At 36.1% G+C, this 15683-nt stretch overlaps 1 protein-coding gene across 6 annotated transcripts in view; it reads right to left on the bottom strand.

Moving 5' to 3' along the window:
* Nucleotides 1–5144, bottom strand: part of Kansl1l (KAT8 regulatory NSL complex subunit 1 like) — a 155483-nt gene extending 150339 nt beyond the window's left edge. For 5 of the 6 annotated variants that reach the window (XM_076866799.2, XM_076866806.2, XM_076866805.2 and 2 more), the window contains exon 1: nt 4977–5144. The gene's annotated coding sequence lies outside the window, so the exon portion shown is untranslated. The remainder of the gene's footprint in view (nt 1–4976) is intronic. The other variant, XM_076866800.2, reaches the window with a different exon arrangement.
* Nucleotides 5145–15683: the final 10539 nt, after the last annotated feature.

Raw genomic sequence — 15683 nt, 5'->3', positions numbered from 1 at the left:
GCAGTCTATAATTTCATTTAAACAGCATTCATTGTGAATCAAAGAAGCAAATAATTGTTCTGAAATTGTACTACTAAAAATAAAAGGCCTTGCTCTTGTCTCTAGAATGTTTCCAGAAGTGGCTTAATCTATATTTTTAGGATTCAAAAATCACTCATATTTTATGAGTTTAGCATTAATTAAACACAATTTAATCCAATGGACATCATGAATAGTAAAAAACTATCATATCTCAAAACCAGTATGTACATAGTGAGATAATTAACAAAAAACAATTATTGAGTTGGTTCAGATACTTTAGTAATCAAGCCTTGACTAGTTACCATATAGGTCACATATTCCGAATAATTTTTGAAATATTTGTAAAAGAAAAATTTAAAATGTGCTAATCTAGTCCTTCTACCTTCAGAATTAAAACTGATAATATAGGTGGAAATCACTTTTCTGGGAAGAATGAATATTAAAGACCAAATCTGATTTGCCACCCCTAAAATACTCCTCCAGATTTTTATTGTGATTTATACTCTAGGATGCACATACAGTCCATGGAAAATTTTCTATCCAAATCTACCCCAGAACATTAAATTTACCCTTCTCGTTGTAATCTTGATAAACGCAGTACATTTTCATGTAGAAAAGCAAAACTAGAATTTTTAAAAAATCACATGGAAAACACATTCACCTGCAATCTAAAAAACATCAAAGACCACCAACAGCATTTTGAAGTAGAGTCCTATCTTAAATTACTTTCACACTTAAGACTTAAATGTGATAAATAGCTTACCCATAATAACAGAAAAAAAAAGATGAGGGAAAATACAAATCTTTTTAGCAAAATATGAATGTACTTTTTAAATTAAAATTCAAGGGAACTCAAATTTTCTAACATTATATAAAAATGAAAAATACAATTAAACAACAAAAGGAGAATGAGTTCACAATGGTACAGTTCTATTCCTCAAAAACATATATGGTGTTTTCTCAAAATCTCTTTGTGCCTTATAAGGAGAATTCTCAATTTATAGCCAAAAGCACTGCAGTAATTGGCATGACCAGGGTACAGTGTACTTTGTATTCAATTATGTTTATAAGCAAGAACTTCTTCCACTTTGAAAACTATGCCTAAAAAGGAATTCTCTTTGAAGACTAAAGGAATTTAATTAAAGATAAAGCCACTTGGGTGGCCACATAGCATATCAAACAGATCATACTTCAAGCAGAATTATTACCATTCAGTTACAAGTGCATGACTCATAGGAATATAAATGAAGTGTACTTTTCTGTATACATCAATTTGGCTGCAGGAATTTACATCTAAAAGTACACTATCACATTTGCTCAGTTAATACATCTGGGCTTCAATTTAACTTCAGGTGGCAAACACTGATTAATAACCTACTACCAAGTTCATTACTTTAATTACTAAAAATAACATACTTGAGAATTCTTGGTCTTATAGGGCTGGAAAAAGCTTCAATATTACAAATAAAAAAGTTCATAAACAACTTGAATTTTATCAAAGCTTAAATATTATAAATGAATGAATTTCCACAACCATACAGAAATGTTTCTATGAACCTAAAAGTAACATCAAATATTAAAAAAATCTCCATTATAAATTATCTTCAATTTTCATTACAGGTTGTCTATGGGCAAGAATATTACCATTTTTCCTACACAATTAAAGTATAAGGAGCATACTTCATTGAAACATCCACTCAAGACGCCATTTTAAAGAACAGTAGAAATCTTTTGGAAATGATATACCTTCCTTACCTTTCTAAATTTAACAAAGTAATATAGGATTGTATTTATATCACAGGATCATTATTATGTACAATGTTCCATTATAACACTGCAAAGCAATAATAACTTTAGGGATAGAGATAAAAATGATGTGCTTTAAAGTCAATAACTGCTTGCTAATTCCCCACTAGCTGTCACTTGTATTGTAAGCAGCTCCATTCCTTGCTGTTTATAACTTGATGAACCCAATCAATAAACAATCCTAAATACAAGTCCAAACCTGAAGACAGCAGCTTCTTGCCTCCTTTGACTAACATCTGATACAATACAAATTTAAAGAACATGAACAAGAAATAACTGAATACATGAAAGATCATGAAAACAGAACTACACATTACATATAAGATTTTTGTGGTAGATCAATAGCAGTAAAGGATGCAACATATAAAAACAGGTGGACTGTCAATAATCTGAATAATAAAACAGGGAACGTTAGACACTAGGCATCCTTTTTACCAAACCAAAGGCTACAATAAACTAGAATGCTCAGAGTGAAATCTTTAGTTCCATAAAAGACAGACAAATGAGTAAATGAAAAGAAATAATCCCAATTATGTTAAATGGCAGCAAAACTAGATAAAGCACTTGAATACAGCAATTGGACAATGAGAAGCTACTAGACCTTTTAATAGGTAACTGTGATTATCTATTAAATCACACTGAGATCAGTGAGGCCCCACCTGAAGGAACTCAAATGAATCAGTCAAGTATTATATTACTAACAATGTACTCTTAAATTGAGTAAGTCAAAAAAGCAAACAACTTCTTGACCTTTCATAAATTAAAGGTAAATATTAATAGCCAATTTGGCATATACTGTGCATCCACAGTGATTTGCAGCATGTCCGATATGAAATACCTTTTTTTCTCAAACACCTTATAAGTTATGAAATAAAATAGATATCCCACACTGACATAAGTGAAAAGAGAAAAGATTTAAATGAAAATTAAAGAAAGGTTTTTCCTTTTAAAACTAATACTAGGTGATAAACAAAGATGTAATAAGAGGCATGCTCATACCACTGTAAGTGTACATCTATACAACATTCTGGAAAGCAATTTGGTGATGTTACAAGAGTCTTAAAAATAAGAACAACAACAACAACAAAAAAAAGACTGACTCAGTAATTCTCTTCTACAAAACTAGGGGGGAAATTTCCAAAGATATTATGTCTATTCTTTGTAATTTATACTAGCAAAACATCCCAAACATCTGCCAAGAGAAAGAACTTAAAATATGATAGTTATGAGGTGTTAAGCAGATATTAAAATATTTTTTCCAAGAATATTAAATGACTTGGGAATGTTTGAGTTAAAATTAAGAAAATACTGTATGATCCCTGTTTCAGGAAAAACACACATATATGCTTTAAAAGTGTTAGAGAAAAATGCAAACTTTTATTTATTTGCACTCTCTAGTTTTCAACTTATTTTACAATAAAATTCAACAAAATATCTGTTGTTAAAAAGGCACATATTACCAAACAAAATTAAAATATGTAAGTCGTTATGACAGAATTTGCCTGGATTAAGAAGAATTTCACATTTAAAAAACAAAAAAACTCCAGAAAGGCAGGATTAGTAAAGACAGTCTATGCAGATTAAACCATGAGGAAATAGTGGCAGACCCTGACACTGATCTGAGTAAGTGGAAAATGAGGGAGAATCAAGGATAAGAGTTAAAACAGATTTTTTTTTTAAATGAAGTTTAACCTATTTCATAATTTTTGTTTCTATTTCTCCAAATGCTGACTTTTAAAAAGCTGGCCGGCTGTTTAAAAAAACAATTTTTGTTATAAAGCCATTATTACTTGGCAATTTCAGTATTTGTAGTATCGGTAAAGATTACAAACCCACACAGGCATTTGATCTTCACAACAATCTCTTGGGAGAGCAATCATATTATGAAAGGATTTACAAGAGGAAACAGATTTGAGATGAGAAAGGTTGTAACTTGCCCAAGGAAATGGCTAGTGTAAGAAGTGGAAAGGGTAGAAACTACTCACTGCTACGCCTCTTTCTCAAACAATCTGCGTTCCATAACACCGGGTTTTTCTCCAATTTTTTTATTATTACCAACGCTGTTTTTTCCTAGTCAAAACACGCCCAGTATGCAGTATTCAAAAACATACTTCACTTAGGTTTTGTTAATAACTAATCTGTCCTACCCAGTATTTTAAAAAGATTTTGCTTTCTACTAACCCAAATTCAGCACGAAGTTTTAAGCAAAGGTTAAAGAAAGACGAAGAGCGTATCTCGAAAGCACATGACTGTTCCTAAGTTTGGAAAATCAAAACAGAATACGCTTCCCACAGTTGCGGGTGGGGGTATCTCCCTGAACTCCTCCTTCGAAGGGCAGAGCAGGCAGGGAAAGAATTAAACACTAATTCTCCCATAGTAACATCTATCCAATGTCTGCTCTCTTGGCAGTAAAGCCGGCCTCTTCCTTTCCTGTGGTTTCTGAAACGACCAAAACATAAAGCCCTGTACTTCTTGCTACAAACACCACACTCAATTTTTCCAGCAACACCGGTCCTTTCCTCAACACACCCAGTGACGCAAACTAGGAAACACCGTCCCTCAATAACCCGTAGATTCCGCTCCATCCCAAATAATCCTAAAGGTCAAACCAACATATGCCTAAAATAAGGTACGAAATAAACTAAATAACAGTCACATCTAACACAGACAGCTGTGCCTCTCAACTCCCCCGAACCAGCTACTACCACACCCGCAAGGAGAGAGGCGCGGCCTCAGAGGCAAGGGGCGGGCCCAGGAGACCACGTGTTCTTACTTCTGCGCACGCGCCAGTCAAAACAAAAGAGAGGCTTGTCAAGCCCCGCCCCTCCCACACGTGACCCGCCTCTAGGCCCGCCCCCACCCCGCCCTCCACCCCTACCTACCCTCCCTCCCTTCAGCTCCTGCCAAGGCTGTTAGATTTAGCCGTTTAAATTTGGCTGCGGTCCGACCCCTGTCCTAGCGCACGACGTTGTGCCGGGGCCCAGAGCCTAACAGCCCAGAGGATTCGGGGGACGAGAGGCTGCCGATCGGGGTCCCAGCCCGCGAGTCCACCCAGCGGTCTTCTCCGCTCTCCCCTCCCCGCGCTACCGCCGTCCCCAGCCGAGGAGACCCACCCCCCTCAGCCCGCCGCTGAGACGCCGGCCACTCGCCTGCTGGGGCGCCCTGGCTCCCCTCCGCCGCCGCACCTTCGGTTCGGCCGTGGTGGGGGCTGCCGAGGTGATCTCTAGCTGCCCGCCCGCCTCCCCCCCACCCGGGGCGACGCTGACTCGTCTCCAGAGCGCGCCCTGCTCCCGCCCCGGCCGCCGCCGCCGCCGCGGTTTAACAGTCCGCCCGCTGCCCGCAGCTCCAGGCGGCTCGGGGGACGGAACCCTGCAGCGGTGTGGGGGCGGAGCCCGGTGCCGGCCAATGGCAGCGGGGGAGGGGCAGCGCCATGCAAATGAGAGCGGGCGGCGGGGAAACCCCGGCTGCGGGCGGGGCCTGCGGAAGCTGCTCGGAGCGTTCTGGAAGTGGCCGGAGCGCGACGGCCGAACTCTGCTGCAGGGCAGCTGAGGCGCCGCAGATCCCTACAAGCGTGTTCCTCGCGGCTCCTGCTTCCCGGTGCTAGCCAGGAAAAACAACAATAACAAAAATACTGCAGGGAGACTTACGCCTCTGCACTGCTATTTCTGTACCTCCGTGACAGGAAAAACAAAGCACTGGGGAAAGTCAGGCTGCTTCTAGTCCTGCCGCCCGCCCCGGGGCCGCCCAGGCTCCTGGCGCCCGGGTCTCCCACCCACGCCGCACCAGGAGCAAGTTGTAACGGAGCTTTCGCCCAGCTGTCAAATCTGTAGGTCTCCATACATCTGCAGTATTTGCATAATTAGCTGCTTGCTCAAAACCAGTCATAATTTTGTACGACCCCTTAGAGCTCCTGAAATTGATGACCAGTGTGCATTGAATACACATTGGGTCGGTGTCTTTTTTTTAACAAAACAAAAACAGGAGCCGCGAGAGCACGCTTTTCTTTTTTCTTTTTTTTTTCCTTTCTTTTTCTTTTTTTTTTTTTTTTTTGGTCTGTACAAACCTGGAGTTGGAGTTAAGTCCGCCCTGCAGTAGCGCAGTTAGATAAATAAACTGAGTTTTATGTGAAGACAGTTGGCCAGAGACGCCTAAAAACATCCCTAGGAGACTTGCACCTAGACTTGCACAGCGCTCCTCTCACCACTTAACCACACCCAGGCACTTTTTTTCTTGAAACTATAGCTGTTTGGACGATGGATTCCAGGATTTCCTAAGCATCTTACTTTCGCTGGAATGACTTAGGGAATTCGAATTTTAGATCCAGAATGACAATTGCCGCTACTTCGGCTTATTAATTGGACCTTATTAATTGGATCGGAGTAATTAAAGGGGAAGTCAGAGAGTCAAGAAATTAGTTACAACAAAGACATCCCCTAAAACAGTACTAGAATTGCAAGTCAGAATGCATGTTTCTGATCTTTCTAGTACATTGTGATATTAGTGAAAAATTGTTTTGACAAACCGGATTTAACGGAGAGAATACTTTTTTTAACTATTCAAAACAACAATTGTACCTTATTATGGGACAAGGGAAGGTTCAGGAAAATGATTTACCCTCGTTGGATTAAAAGTTGTGAACTATTAGTGTGTTGTGAAAAATAAATCCACGAATATAAGCTGGGTACTTACCATATTTAAAGGGCTGCTATAGTCCCTTAGGGACTGAAATGAAAAAAATTAGCAACGTATTAAGAGAGAGAGAGAGAGAGAGAGAGAGAGAGAGAGAGAGAGAGAGAGAGAGAGAAAGAAAGAAATAGCAGAGAAGTCAAGCATATGTTAAAATAGTTCAAAGGAAGATTTTGGATTTGAGTTGGGTATTTTAAAGGTTTCAGGCAGAAATCAAGGAAGGCATCAATAGCCATGGAGAATTTGTTCTTGAGTAGCTTGAACGAAGGTAATATTTTTCACGTTATTGGGGTAGAAAAGAACACTGCCAACTAGATTCGGGTTTTTTTTTTTTAATTTTTATTAGTTGTAGATGGACACATACCTTTATTCATTTTTATGTGGTACTGAGGATTGAACTCAGTGCCTCACATTTATGAGTTAAGAGCTTTACCACTGAGCTATGACCCTAGCCCCAGATTGGTTTAATCTTGAAAGACAGGAATTCAGATTTATCCTGCGGGAATTGTAGAACCTCAAATTCATTTGATGGTACAATTTTCTTCTGTGAAATAATTATTCATTACCCAAACAAAATATTTATATATTCACCAAATGTTTGTTGAACACACATATTTTGTCATGGGTAATGGAACTGTATCAGTGAAACAAAGTCCCACCCTCCTGGAGACACAGGTAGGACGCTTTACAATAATACAAATAATGATTTGTAAATATACAGTGTGCTTAATATGTAGTTAAATTGTATAAAAATTGCATATATTATCTAATTTGTTCATCAAACACCACAAGAGGGAGGTTGTTTCCAATACTCTGGGTTAATTCTTTTCTATTCTAGTCTATCAAATTCTGCATGTCTTAAATCTATCAAGGTAACAATATGAAAAATTTTCCTACTCCTTTATATTCAATTTATGATACTTTAATAAGAATGGGGAATGATTAACAAAAGAATATATGTAAATATGTTGAAAAACACAAGGAAGAAAAAACCCAATCATTTGTAAATCCTGCTATATTTTATATGAGATGGCTCCACTACTGGGTTTTGTGGGCTTCTTTTTATACAATTTAACTACATATTAAGCATACTGTATATTGACTCCAAATACTGCTGTAAAGCATGATTTTAAGATGTGAACTATAATGCATGTCAGTTTTCCAGACACTAGAATATCAAAACTCCTTGTTATAAAAATTGTCATATTAAATCATTTGTCAAATTCAGTAACTCAGCAAGAGCCTGAAAAAAAGTATATATTTTTTTAAAGTGAGGTTATATTATTATTTAGAAGCTACATTAAAATAATTCTGATTTCCAAGAAAATTTAACAGTGATAAGAAAGATCCATTAAGAACAAGGAGAACAGAAGGGCATCATTCCTGCTGACATAATTAGTACCTGTCTGGAAATATGTGAAAGTGTCCAGCTAAGCAGTATTACAGTGATTTCATGAGATAAACTTCTCAACTTTATTCAGTCACTCGTTTCCTTCAGGAAACATTGGTGCAGCACTTATACAGTTGACACTGTGATAAATGCTAGAGATAGGGGAGAAAGATCAATCACTGGTTTCAAGCAACTCAGCCAAGAAGGGGTTACAAATACAACCTTTCTATCCTTCCTGCTTTTTCTCCATAGCTCTTTATCACCATCTGACATAACAGATTTTGATTTTTACTTGTTTTTTCCATACTCTAGGATTTAAATAAGCTCCACAAGGTTAACCTTTTGCTGTTTCCCCAGAGCGTAAAACAGAATTCTCTACAAATACAGTTTGAAAGAACGAATTCCTTAATTCTCACATTCTGCAGTGTTATATTCATTTTCCAGGTGGAAAAAAAATGAACTTCAGTGAAGATAGTATACCCAGATAGTTTCACTAATAAATGGCCAATCTTGGAATTAAAGACAGATCTGACTGACTCCAAAGCAAGAGTTCTTTCCCCACTACCTCTCAGAGAATAGAAAGCTACTTTTAGGAGCTTGTACTATTTATATTTCTATATTTCTGTGATCAGGATAACTGTATTTCATGGTCATATTCTAGTATATTTCTTTGTTTTTATGATCAGGTTTAGAAAGTGGATTAGGAGAATCAGTAGAGCTAAAAGAGGTAATTCCTTCTCAGGATAGATTTAGCTTTAGCCAGTATTTATAGACAAGCAGAAAAGAGGTAGGGGTAAGTAGCAATAGTTTTAGGATTCTTTTAATCAGGCCTAGGTACAAAGGAGGACAGAACTGTCATATAACTATAAATGAATAAAAACATGACTCTGTGCATAAAGTAGCCACAGCACCTTATTCACAAAAGACATAACAAGAGACAACTCTCAAGATCCATCATCTGTGAAAGTGTAAATTGTGGAATATCCATATATTCCAAAAAGAAACAGACTATTGAGATATAAAACAACAGAGATCAGTCTTAAACAGGATGCGAAATGAAAGAAACCAAACTTAAAAGAATGTAAATATTGTATGATCCCATTTATAAAAGACTCTAGAAAGACAAATCTAAACTGTAATGATAGAAAACAGATCAGCAGTTCTTAAGGTATGGCTGAGGAGAATTGGCTGGGATTGGTTTGAGAGATAATAAAAATATTTTGCACCTTGACAATGGTGGAAGTCAAATAGGTACATGCATTTGTCAATACTTATCAAAACCTATATTTTAGTACATGTTATTATATGTGGATCCTACTTCAATAAAGTTGATTTTTAAAGCGAGGTCTCCTTGATAAATGAAGGTAGATTTGGAAACCTCAAGAAGTTTCTATCCAAAATGTATACAGAAAAATTAAAAGCTAGTTTATTGTTAGAATACTGTTCTGTTAGGCTGTGTGTCGTGTATAAGAAACCCAAAATAACAATGGTTTAAAAAAATAAATTCTCTTGTAATTTAATTCTCACTTTTATGACATTTTATGACGTTTTAACATTTCTGAAGTAAGAATGACCCGTAGTTCATGCAATAATAAAGCACTGTATGAGTTGATAGGCAGTTGTTTTTGTTTATCTTAATAATATGTAAATAGTGTCATATCTTAAGATATCAATGAAATGCACTAAAAATATTCTATTTTTTGGTCATGCTGACATTGAACACAGGGCCTCATGCATGCTAGGCAAGTATTAGTATCACTAAGTCACATCCCCAGCCCCAGTAAAAGAACTCTAGAGGTAAGCATCCCAGAGCTGATACAATGACAGCACAAAGTCATCAGGAACCTGGGCTCCTTTCTATTATTCTCTTCTATCCAAATTCTATTCTCAAAGTAATCTCACAGCCCTACATGGCTACTAGATCTCCATCCATCATTATCCCTTCCCAGGCATCAAGCAGGAAAAAGAGCAGAAGTCAACAAAGCCTTTAAGGGGTCTCTCCTGAAGTCCTCTTAACTATTCTACAAGTTTCTCATGTGGATATATGTCATTTCAAGGGAGACTAGGAAATGCAGGCAAAACCAAATACATTATCACCTCCAATAATATAAGAATCATTAGTTTGGAAGAAAGGAAAAATAGATCTTGGTTAGACAATGCTGTACACCTGTTTCCAAGCAAAATGTCTGAAACCAGAGTCAGCTAGATGTAACAAGGTTTAGGAGGAGAGAGGGTCAAAAACAAAAACAAACAAATAAACACCACCACCACCCCACACACAAAAAAAGCTAAGAAGATATTTTTGGTTCCATAGACCCTTTTTCAGGTTCTGTGGCTATGCCCATATGTGTCAAGAAAGCCAAACATATTGATGTAATAAAAAAGAACAATGGTGCACAAATCTGGAAAACTACATTTGGAACAAAATATGAAAGACTATGATGCAAGGTTAACTAAAGAATGTAAAGCTTATATTTGGTAAGTAATAATGGAATAATTAAAGGTTTTACACAAATGAAATGATGAAAGTATTGTTTTCACAACATTAATCTCATAGGTCTTTAAACACGCATATCCTGAAGTACTGGTCAGAAATCACTAAAATTGAAGTGTATCTAAGATAGTCATTCACTTCATATGAAATATGAACATCATGACAATTTCTTACGCTCATTGAATGTGTTATACATACAGTTAGTGCTCTGTGGGTTCAGCATCCTGGGATTCAAGGAACATACAAATTCCCAAAGGAAAAAGGAGAGAAACTGCATTTGCCCTGAACATGCACACTTTTTCTTGTTATTCTTTAAGCAGTACAGTATACAACTATAAATGTAGTATTTAAAATGTATTATGCATTCTTAGTAATATAGAGATAATTTAAAGTATACAGGAGAATGTACATAGTCTATATGCAAAAACTATGCCACATAATATCTGTAGATTTTGGTATCTGTGTGGGTCCTGAAATTAATCCCCCATGCATACTGAGGGATAACTGTATAATAACAGTTATATTTCCTTGATTATGTACCATGTATGATAGTACATGAAAAGTTATACCAGTAATAATGGGCCAGGTTATGATACAGTAACAGCCCCCAAATCAGTGAATTAATGCACAAAAAATTTTATTTCTACCTCAAACAGTCTGCTGCAGGTTCAGGCAACATTCCAGAACAACGTTCTTCCATATGTTGGATCTATACTCCATCATATGCATATCTTATGTCACCTCCATAGTACCTCTACAATTGCTTCCACGGGATAAGACACAAACCTCACTTCCTTCCACAACCCATTGGCAATGGCCAGTCTCATTACTCTTCCCAATTACAAGGGTACCAGGAAATGATGTACTTACATAGGCAGAAAGGAGACTTATACATAGGTATCAAGACTTTCTATTATAAAATCATGTCAAAAAAACTTTAAATGGTCTTCAACAAATGAGACTACATATGACAATACAGTCCTGATCCCAACAACCAAAATATAGTTTGTAGTTGCTATAGTAGGTATTTGTTATTGCTATTTGGTTTCTATTCGTATAATTTCTCTTTCCTAACATTTTCCTGCTGGTATCTAACCCTCCACTCAGCTCAAATGCTTTGAGTGAATCTTATCTCATCTCCATGTCCCAAAGAGGACCCTAAGAGGCTCAAGTAAATTCATATACTCTATTTCCCTAGAAAAAAATCACTAGATCAGAGATAGGCATAGGACCAAAACCAGTCCCTTGTGAATTTCAGTGCTTATACCCAAAATACTGGGAAGAAGGGCATTCTCACCCCACATACAAAAAAATAAAGCCCATATTATGACCATTAGAGGGGTCAGTTTCAGAATTAGGCCTATACTATAAAGGACAGAATGGAGGAGTAAAGAGCATCTGATAAAGTGAATAATTGGTAACAAAGTTAAGCTGCTCAGCCAACCATCTTTGAATCTGCCCTATCTTTGAACTTTCCAGTTTTGTGAGTCTTTCTTTCAATGTTTAAGCAAATTTGATTTGGGTTTTCTGTTTCTTGTATGAGAAAACATTAACTTGTAAGCCAAGGTCACCATCTCCTAGATAGTCCTAGGGCAATGACCAAGCACAAAAAAGTATTTGACAGGAACCAATAGCTGGCTATTTCTGCCCACTGAGGGGCTGAAATGAGCCATCTTTACAACTTTCCACTGGGCCAGGCAACACTATCAAGAAAACTTCATGACAGAGGTCCTATTTGCCTTGCTTAATATGATTTCCTTCCCTGTTCAACTTTCACAGGTACTACCTTTCAAAAAACCTTGAGACTTCTGTGTCTCATCTCAGCTTCTGATTCAATGTGGCTGAATGGACATACAGACTAACCAAAAATTTGATGAAAGTTAGTAAATGTATAGTGAGTAAAAAAAAATAAGAAAAGCATCTTCTGCAACTCCTAATGAAATAATATATCTTGTCAATAATTATTGATGAATGTTAAACTGTTAGGTAATATCTTGATAGGAAATTTGAAGGAGGTATCACACAAATCCTGAGATCCACTGATAAATTTCAGATTCACTAAAAGTGAGAGAACTAGATATGTGTCTCATAATCTGATGTAATATAATATTCACTGTACTGCTTATTAAGTTATCTGGGCAAAAATATTGAGTCTAAATCTAATTAAGCCTTTAGATCTATCATTTTACTGGAAACATGGAGAGTAGAAGCATAAATAGAAACCACCATGAGAGATCAATAAGGCAAATCAATAATGGTGAACATTTTACAAAATAAATGACCATTTTTTTTCTTGTTTTCCACCCAACAAATCAACTATATGGAAAATAATCCTCAACACACTCTATAAAGTAAGTGTTACCCTGATAAAACCAGTCAGTACAAGAAAAGAAAGTTCAAGAAAATTATAATTTCATGTTCCTTAAGAACCCACACATAAATTCTCAATAAACTATTATCAAATCAATCCAAATAATATATAAAGAAGACAAAAAATAATGACTACATGGGGCTAATACCAAGGATGCAAATTTGGTTTAATACTTAAATGTCAAGGAATATACTCCAGAGCTCTGATTTGAATGTTTTCTTTCCCCAAATTCAAGTTGAAATTATTCCCCAATGCAACAGTATTAAGAGGTAAAACTTTTAGGAAATATAAGGGCTCTACCCTTCCTTGTGATGGGATTAGTGCCTTTACAAAGGTATGGAGGGACTAGATAGCTCCATTTTGTTCTTCTGCCATTCTGCCATGAGAGAACACTGTTCATCCTGAGGACACAGCTTTCAAGGCACCTCTTAGAATCACAGACTCGTTCTTTACCAGATACTGAACCTTCCAGCACCTTGATCTTAGACTTACCAGACTCCAGAACTAGGAGAAATGAATTTCTATTATTTATAAATTACCCAGTTTGTGACATTTTGTTATACCAGCAAGAACAGACTATGACATCTGGTATACTAATAGGTCAAAAGAGAAAAACTACACGATGTAGAAAAAAGTATTTGACAGACTCAGTATCCATTAATGTTTAAAATTCACATCAAATTAGGACTAGAATAGAACCTCCTCAACCTGATTAAGGGCTACCATTGAAAAAAAAAGCAAAAGTCTTAAAAAATAACATATAATTGGACTGGGGATGTGGCTCAAGCGGTAGCGCGCTCGCCTGGCATGCGTGCGGCCCGGGTTCGATCCATAGCACCACATACAAACAAAGATGTGTGTCCGCTGAGAACTAAAAAATAAATATTAAAATTCTCTCTCTCTCTCTCTCTCACTCTCTCTTTAAAAAAAAAATAACATATAATGTGGGGGAAAAAAAGGCCTCCAACATCTTCCTGTTAAGATCAGGAACAAAAATGTTCATTCTCATCATTCCTGTTCAACTTGTAGTGGAAGTTCTAATCTGTACAATAAAACCAAAACAAAATGGGTGGGCACATAAAAAGAGAAAAAAGAAATGAAAGACATACAGGTTATGTAGAAAGAAAACTGTTCCTATTCATGGATGACATTATCTATCTAGACTATACCAAAGGGTCTAAAGTAACTCCTAGAATTGATATGTACATTCAGAAAAATACAGGATACAAAATCAAGAAACAACAATTATCTTGGCAGTAACTATTAGCCATAATTCAAAATCAACATAATTTACAATGGCTTTACAATTCAATACATAAGTATAAATATAATATAGGAATTTTATGTTGAAAAGTAAAAATACAGGCCCCAATGGTTTTTGTTTTCCTTTTAACTAGATCAATCTGTCAGTCTGGCTTAGTCATGCACTTGAAAGTATCAGAGTATATAAAGAACTCCCAAAGTTCAATGTTAAGAAAATATGCAGCCCAATGTTTTATAAAATGGACAAAAGACCTGAACAGACAATTCACAAATGGATACATGTGAAAGGTAAGCACATGAAAAGCTGTTCAACATCATTAGACTTTAGGGAAATGCAAATTAAAACCATGAGATATCACTACATACCTTTCAGAATGGTTAAAATAAAAATACAAATGCTGGAGAAGATTACAAGTAACAGAAACTCTGATGGCAGGGAGGCAAAGTGATAGAGACATTCTGGAAAAACAGCTGGGCACTTTCTTCTAAGTTAAACATTTATTTACCATGTGACCCAACAGTTCCCCTCCTAGATATTTAACCTTGGCAAGATGTTAAGATTTGACTTTAACCGAAATTTCCTTAAGCAGGTGATTAAATTAACAAACTGTGGTACATCCATACAGTGGAATACCACTTAGCACCAAGCTATTGATTCATACAAAATGGGTAAATCTTAAGTGCATTTTTCTAAGAGAAAGAAGATATTTACAAAATGTAACCTACTGCATGATTCCATTTATATTACCAACTCAAAACTATAATACCAAAGTTTAGATTGGTTGGTGTCAGGGGTTAAAGTGTGGGAAGGTGTGACTATAAAGGGAATTTTCTGGGGTGATATAACTGTTCTGCATCCTGATTTTGGTTATTGCTGCAGAAACCTATACATGCTAGAATTCTAAGAATAATACAAAACAACAACAACAACAAAAAACCTTTACTGTGTGTATACCAAAAATGGAAAAAAATATGTGATCTGTTTTTTGAAAATTTAAAAGAGAGAAGGAAAAAAGGGAAGATTAGATTTGGGAGACAATACTACCAAATGCAATTTGTGGACCTTCTTTAGATTTTTCTTGATTTGAACAAATTAACCACAGAGAAAAAAGCTTTTATACAACCCAAGGAAAATTTAATGTGAACTTGGCATTATATGTTAAATTTAAATCTTTGAAATATGATAATAGCCTGGTGTATGTAAAAAATATCGATCAGTTAGATACATATTTTGAAACACATGTGTAATGAACAGTATCAAGCCTGGGAATTGTTTCAAAATACTTGAGAAAAAGGGGGTGGGAGGAGGTTAGAGGTTCACTATATTATACTATAATTTTCAATATGTTTGGAATTTTTCCCATAACTTTTTCTTGAAAATAAGGTTTTAAAAAATAGAATACAACTTATTTTCAACATTTATTGTAAAGTGGCTGACACAGGCTTACAGTTGGTTTCAATCACAACATCAGATCTTTCCAATGCTGGTCCAAATAAACAAATGCTATGTGTGCCAAAAATAATACTGACATGAAAAGTCTCCTAGAAATCTTATACTTTGAGCAATAAACAACTAAAATTACTAGATTAGAAAGATTTGCAGAGTTAGAATTTAAAATAACAAGTCAAGGCATTCTTCAATGACAGCATCA

Source organism: Callospermophilus lateralis, chromosome 9 (assembly GCF_048772815.1).
Source record: "Callospermophilus lateralis isolate mCalLat2 chromosome 9, mCalLat2.hap1, whole genome shotgun sequence".
Taxonomy (NCBI): Eukaryota; Metazoa; Chordata; class Mammalia; order Rodentia; family Sciuridae; genus Callospermophilus; species Callospermophilus lateralis.
The sequence above is the reverse complement of the archived record's forward strand: the minus strand, read 5'-3'. Positions and strand labels throughout refer to the sequence as shown.